Source organism: Vipera berus (assembly GCF_964194415.1).
Source record: "Vipera berus genome assembly, chromosome: W".
Lineage (NCBI taxonomy): Eukaryota > Metazoa > Chordata > Lepidosauria > Squamata > Viperidae > Vipera > Vipera berus.
In genome coordinates this window covers 51,890,929-51,898,005 of record NC_138210.1, presented here as the reverse complement: position 1 = coordinate 51,898,005, position 7,077 = coordinate 51,890,929, and positions in this window count along the sequence as shown.

Sequence of the window (7,077 nt, the reverse complement as noted above, 5' to 3'; positions counted from 1 at the left end):
CAAAAGTCAAGGTTGCAGACCCCTGCTGTAGAGTCTGGAGGATTCTTGTGGGATTGGAGGAACGCTTGAGAACCAAAGAAATTTCTCCACAAACTTGGTGAGGGGCAATATGTATACTTATCCTGTCTACCACACACACTTTGGGGGGCATTTCACAAAGTGAAAATAAAATGGCCATCATTCTGACTCATGACTCTGCTGACTTGCACACAACAGGCTGAACCAGGAAAACAGATCATCATGAATGGGAATTGGGGAGATCCTTTACAGCACAGTAATGTACAGCTAACTCTCGATTTACAACAGTTCATTTAGTGACCCGTTGACCATTTTTCCCAGTTACAACTTTTGCAGCATCCCGATGAGCATGTGATCAAAATTCAGATGCTTGCCAACTGGTTCATACTTATGACCACTGCAGCATCCTGGGGTCATGTGATCCCCTTTTGCAACCTTCTGACAAGCAAAGCCAATGGGGGAGTCAGATTCACTTAACAACCAGATTACTAATCAATTGCAGGAATTCACTTAACAACTTGGGCAAGAAATGTCATAAAATGGGGCAAAGCTCACTTAACAAATGTCTCACTTAACAGCAATTTTGGACTCAGTTGTAAGTTGAGGATTACCTGCATTGTGGAGAAGGTAGGAAGGAACCGGAGGAAGGAATTTATTTATGGAATTGTTCAGAATAATTGACAGACTGTCTACATCAGACATGTCAAACTCGCGACGGCGCGTGACATATCGGGACTGTTTTGCCATTGCTGGCAATGGGGTGGGTGTGGCTTCCAGATGACACGTCCGGCCTGTGGGCCGGCAGTTTGACACCCTTGGTCTACATCCAAACTAAAAATCAAAATAAGTCTGGTAACATTCTTTCCATCTAACAAATTTTGGCATATTGAGGAGATCTGTGTCTGCACATGACACTGGTTTGCAAGTATATTTTATTGCCAAAGGTGAAGTAGTTATAAATGATTTCAAAGTTACACAGTCCAACAGAATTCACGAACCAGAGGGTTATCCCTGATAATAAATCAAAGAGACATATAACTGTATATTGGGGTATAATTATGTAAACCCTGAAGCTGTGAGAGGCAATGATAATAAATTCATTTCAGATTTTACAATTAAAATAGTAAAGCTTGGAGGTTATTTTCTTCAACCTTGGCTGACTACTGCAGAAAACCAGTTTTAAAACAACAGATGAAGTATGCTTGGAAACACAGCTTTATGAAGAATTTACCTGTTGGAATCCTGCCTATTACACAGCTGGAAGATGTAAAAATTGTTTCCGAGAAAAAAAAGTGTCATGTTTGCTGATCAAACTGAAATTAGAAATAGATTATTTATGGTATGACAAGGTTAAGGTAAATGTTGATTTTTAACCATCACTTTGTTAGATGTGCCATTCTAAGAGTTAGAAATAAATATAAAATAAGGTTTTCTATGAGGATGCCCCTTTGGGTGTCTCTGCAGGAAGCTTTTGTTGAAAAGAAACAGGGACAAAGCCAGACTGGTGGACTTATGGTAAAATAATATGTTTTAATATTGGTGATTGTATTCTCAAGTCTAAGGAAGAGCTAGTCTCAGAAGGACATGTCTACCATTGGTTTACATATTTAAAACTGAAAGAATTAAATTAGACAAAAAGGACTGAATTTGACTCTGTTAAAAATGAATTGGAAACCCTACTGTGTGGTAGTGATGAACGTATCATTGCTAAGGTCTATAAAACATTGAATTTGAATTTGGAAAGTGAATATGTAAAGCATTTATGAGTCAGAGTGCAAGGAACCTTAGATCTAATGTAAAGCTTGAACAATGGGAGAATATGTGGATGAAAAGTTTAAAATTTACATTAAATTACAATTTAAAAGAAATTTTTTATAAGATGATGCATCACTGGTATTTAACACCAGATAAGTTATCAAGAAGGGACGCGGTGGGTTAGGACGCTGAGCTTGTCGATCAGAAGATCGGCAGTTTGGCGGGTCGAATCCCAAGTGCCGCATAGGAGACTGAGCGCCTGTTACTCGTCCCAGCTTCTGCCAACTTAGCAGTTCTAAAGCACATAAAAATGCAAGTAGAAAAATAGGGACCACTACAGTGGGAAGGTAACAGCGTTCCGTGCGCCTTTGGCATCTAGTCATGCCGGCCACATGACCACGGAGATGTCCTCGGACAAGCGCTGGCTCTTCGGCTTTGAAACAGAGATGAGCACCGGCCCCTAGAGTTGGAAACAACTAGCACGCATGTGCGGGGGAACTTTTACCTTTACCTTAAGTTATCAAGACTATATAAAGATATTTCAAATGAATGCTGGTAATACAAATGTAAAGAAGGGATGTTTGATCATTTATGGTGGACATGTGATAAAGCAAAGGAATATTGGAGTAGACTTCATATTTTAATACAGAAGTTTCTTAAAGTGAATATAAAGATAAAACCAGAAATTTTTCTTTGGAGTTTAATGGAAAAAGACTTGGTAAAAAAAATTGGAACTTTGATATTATGTATGTTGATGGCAGCAAGATTATGCACAAAAAGATGGAAGGACGCTTCTGTCCCCACAATGGATGAATGGTTGCAAAAGCTGATGGAGTTAGCAGAGTTAGCTAAATTGACTGATTTTTTTTTAAAAGTACTTTTGTTTCTACTTGGACAGGGCTTTTCAACCAGTGGTACGGGTACCACCTGGGGTACATTGGCACCTGGCAGGTGGTACGTGACCATCCTAGAAAAGTGGTAGCGGGCGAGGGGAATGAGCTGAACCAGTGGTAGCACCACACAAGCCTGAGCGAGAGACGGCTGGAGCTGCAGGGCTGTCAGGACTCAGTGGAAGCACCAGGATCAGCGCCAGGCTCCAGCTGGAGCTCGGTGCTGATCCTGGCGCTTCTGCTGAGCCCAGAAGAACCGCCGATCAGCTGGAATGTTGCAGCATCTCCAAGGTCTTGTGATTTACATTCAGATGCTTGGGAACTGATTCATATTTATGACAGTCACAGTGTCCCAGGGTCATGTGAAGTGACCAAAACTGTTACAACCACCCAGCAGACGGGGGGAATAAAAACCAAACACCACCCCACCCCACCCCCACTGCCAATCCTCAACAGAAATGCTCACAACAATGAAAACCTCAGACAGGAGGAAGAGCACCGCCGGGCGGGCAGGCAAGTGTCTTACTCGGCTGTGGCTTGGGGGGGCACTTTTTCAGTGCCATTGTAACTTCGAACAGTCACTAAGCGAACTTCTGTAAGTCGAGGACTACCTGTGCTTCATCACTTTTTTCCTTATTTTTTGGTCATCAAGTTTTTGACACCTTGCTAGGCGACTGGTGGTACTTGGATGTTGCCATATCCTAAAAGTGATACAATGGGTGAAAAAGTTGAAAAGCCTTGTACTTGGAAACCACTTCTGGACTTTGTGCTTGAGATGGAAAAAAATGAAACTTTGATTTTGGGTTTTACTGATTAGGTAGATCTGTTGTTATAGAAATGGGTGGTTTATGTTATTATGTAAAAGTAAGTTATTCGTGCTATTTGAAGTAAGTTCCGGTTTCTCACATAAACACTGCAGGCGTATTTATTCATGGGGGTTTTATTTCTTAGCTTCATAGTCCGCCACCGCTGAGGATCAAAGCATGATCGTCTTCCAATGGTGCCCACGCTATGAAGTAGGCTGAGCTGACAGAAACAGAGAGTGGCACATAGTCACCTAGTAAGCATGCTGACTAGGGAATTCTGGGAACTGAAGTCCAGATTGAAGAGGTTCCTTAGTCCTAATCCAACCCCTTTCCATTACAATAGGCAGATTCTATTTTAAAAAATTATTAGAAACTGTCACTTGACAGTTTCAACCTTTCAACCTTGGCAACTTTGGTGGACTTCAATTCCCAGAATTCCCCAGCCAGCATGCTGGAGAAACCTATGGCTAGATCTCTGTATTATAGTGAACTGTAAAATGACATAGATATGCCACGACACACATACATCCATGGTTTGTGGACCACAGTGATTGTAAGGTGTTCAAACCTCCAGCCAGCATAGCCAATAGTAACAGATACTGGGTATTTTGCTCAGCACTTTACCCAGCATGGCTGGGGGGATTCTGGGAGTTGAAGTCCACAAATCTAAGTGTTGCCAAAGTTGGGCACCCCTGAGCTAGAGGATTCTAAACAACTCCTTGGTTTATTCAGTAAATTATAATTAAATAAACCAAGGGTTGGCAGGATGGATGACTAAATGACAGAATTTATCATCTATATATTTAGAAATTATGGATTCAATAATTAGCTTAGTTGACTAAAAATGTCATTTAATCCAGCAGAGAAAAAAAAGTTGAAACTTCAGAAAGTGATAGCAAATATTCAGAATATTCTGGATATAAGTGGGCTTGAAGCTTGTGAAAACTCTTTTAACATTCTGCCTGGCTGTGGATTTTGACAGGTATGCAAATCCTACTCGCAACAAATAGATGAACAAGCTTCCTTTCCTTGGATATGTCAAAACACCTTCATTTTAGCTGCTGTGTGGGGGAAAAAATGAGACAGCTGATCCTTTTTTCCATCATTAGGTTTCCATGCAAGACAAATTTGGCCCAGCTGTTATAAACATAAGTGTAGCAAGAAAACAGTTAACTACAGTTCAGCCAAGGTACATCAGATCAGAAAACAGACTCCACGATGTCTGATTTAGTGATAGATAGATTATAATAACAGAATCTTGCAGGTCTGTCTCTGTTTTCCCTCCCCCCCATACTTCTCCTTCCCTGTTGCTTTCTCTGTACCTGTTGTCTTAACAGCTTCTGGATGACTTCTCCAAGGTCATCTCCATGGCTACCTCTGCTAACATTTATTCAGCTGGGTAAATTGATCACCATTCGGGTTAAAGAAGACTTCTTTGTTGAGGAGACTGAAAACGGAATTGTCATAGACCAGGGGACTTCAAACTTGGCCCTTTTATGACTTGTGGACTTCAACTCCCAGAATTCCTCAGCCAGGCATGCTGGCTGAGGAATTCTGGGAGTTGAAGTCCACAAGTCATAAAAGGGCCAGGTTTGAAGACCCCTGTCATAGAATCATACCAGTGGAAATGATCTAAGAAGTCATCAAGTTCAACCTTTTGCACATTGACAATATCCTCAATAGATAACTACTCAGTCTCCATTTAAAAACCTCCAGTGAAGAGAAAGAAACCACTTCCACTGACTGATGGCTCTTTACTGCCAAGAAGGTCTTCCTCATACCAGTAACTAATCTAAAAGCGCCATGGTGGTGCAGTGGTTAGAATGCTGAGGATCCAAGACACCATCCCTAGGAATTTTAAAGGAAGGGTGAATGAGAAAACAATAGTACTTAAAGGACTGTATTAGCCTGTAATATGTGGGCTGAAAATTACAATTGTTTTTTGTACATCGCTGATATCATCCATAGATTGTCTGGATTATTATGCCCAAAAATCCCAAATAAAGTTGTTGACTGCAGTCCATCAAGTCATGGGATTAAGAGCAGTTCCATGTGCATCCATAGGCTTTGAATGTAGGCTAAATCTACTTTGAAAAGGATTTGGAAGATGTGATTCAGACTTCCTGTAATCCTAACTCCTCTTTATTGTTGATTAAAACTGTGTGCTTTTCCACACTTTCTGCTGTTTTAAAGAATCCACCTATTAAAAAGTTAAAAATGACTTCTAAAACACCTTTTGATTATTTGAAGTGTGGAGACCTTTTTTTTAAACCATGTTGTTTTGATTAATGATGCAAGAACATTATGAACTACATAGAGAGAGAGATTGCTCAGGATTCGGGAAAGGGCGGAATACAAATCTAATTAAATAAATAAATAAATAATGATATTCTAAAGCTGTTCCTGATGATGTGGGATGCATACTTTAAGTCAGTTAATAGGATTAAATTATACATTTTTGTTATCTGAGGTGTCGCAACATAATGCTCATTTTCATCTGTTCTGTTGTTAATACTATAGAAATGTCTTAGCATTATCTTCTGTGAGATTCTTTTGACTTCCCAGACTCCTATACTGTAATCTCAAAATAATAACTATTCTCCCAATATATAACATACAAAGAGTATTAAGTATGCTGTTCCTGATTTGACTTATGACAGCAAGATTTCAGCAGGAAAAAAATTTCTGTTCATTAACCTGAAAGAAGATGCACTTGATGGAATAAATTCAAGTTTCTGGAATTTGGAAACAGCACAATTTCTTTCTTCAAGAATGGACAGCCTAAGGTGAGTTTGGAATTCTGCTCAAACAATAACTGTATATTACAGGTAGTCCTTGAGTTTACAACAGTTCTTTTAATGACCTGTTCGAAGTTACAATGGCACTGAAAATGGTGGCTTATGACCATTTTTCAAACTTATGACCATTGCAGCATCCCCATGGTCACATGATCAAAATCCAGAAGCTTGGCAATTGACGCATATTTATGACAGCTGCAGTGTCCTGTGGTCATGTCAGCAACTTTTGTCAGCAACTTCTGACAAGCAAAGTCAATGGGTGAGCCAGATTCACTTAACAACCGTATTACTAACCTTACAAAAACAGTGATTCACTTAACAACAGTGGCAAGAAAGATCGTAAAATGGGACAAATTTCATTTCACCATGTTGGCACAGTGGTTAGAATGCAGTATTGGAGGCTAATTCTGCCGACTGCCAGGAGTTCAATCCTGACTGGCTCAAGGTTGACTCAGCCTTCTATCCTTCCGAGGTCAGTAAAATGAGGAGCCAGATTGTTGGGGGCAATAGGCTGACTTTGTAAATTACTTTGAGCTGTAAAGCACTGTGAAGTGCTATATAAATCTAAGTGCTCTTGCTAGTGCTATTAACTGTCTCAATTAGCAACTGAAATTTTGGGCTCAATTGTCGTAAGATGAGGACTGCCTGTATTAATTACTGAATTAATCCGGTTGTTGACTTCACACAACATAGTGAACCCCAAATAAACATGCCACAAGTTAATTTAGCATATTCTATGAATTCAGGTATAGAGATCTCTAGAAACTTGAGAAATTTGTTTACTTTTATTATTTCCAACTCAACAGACTG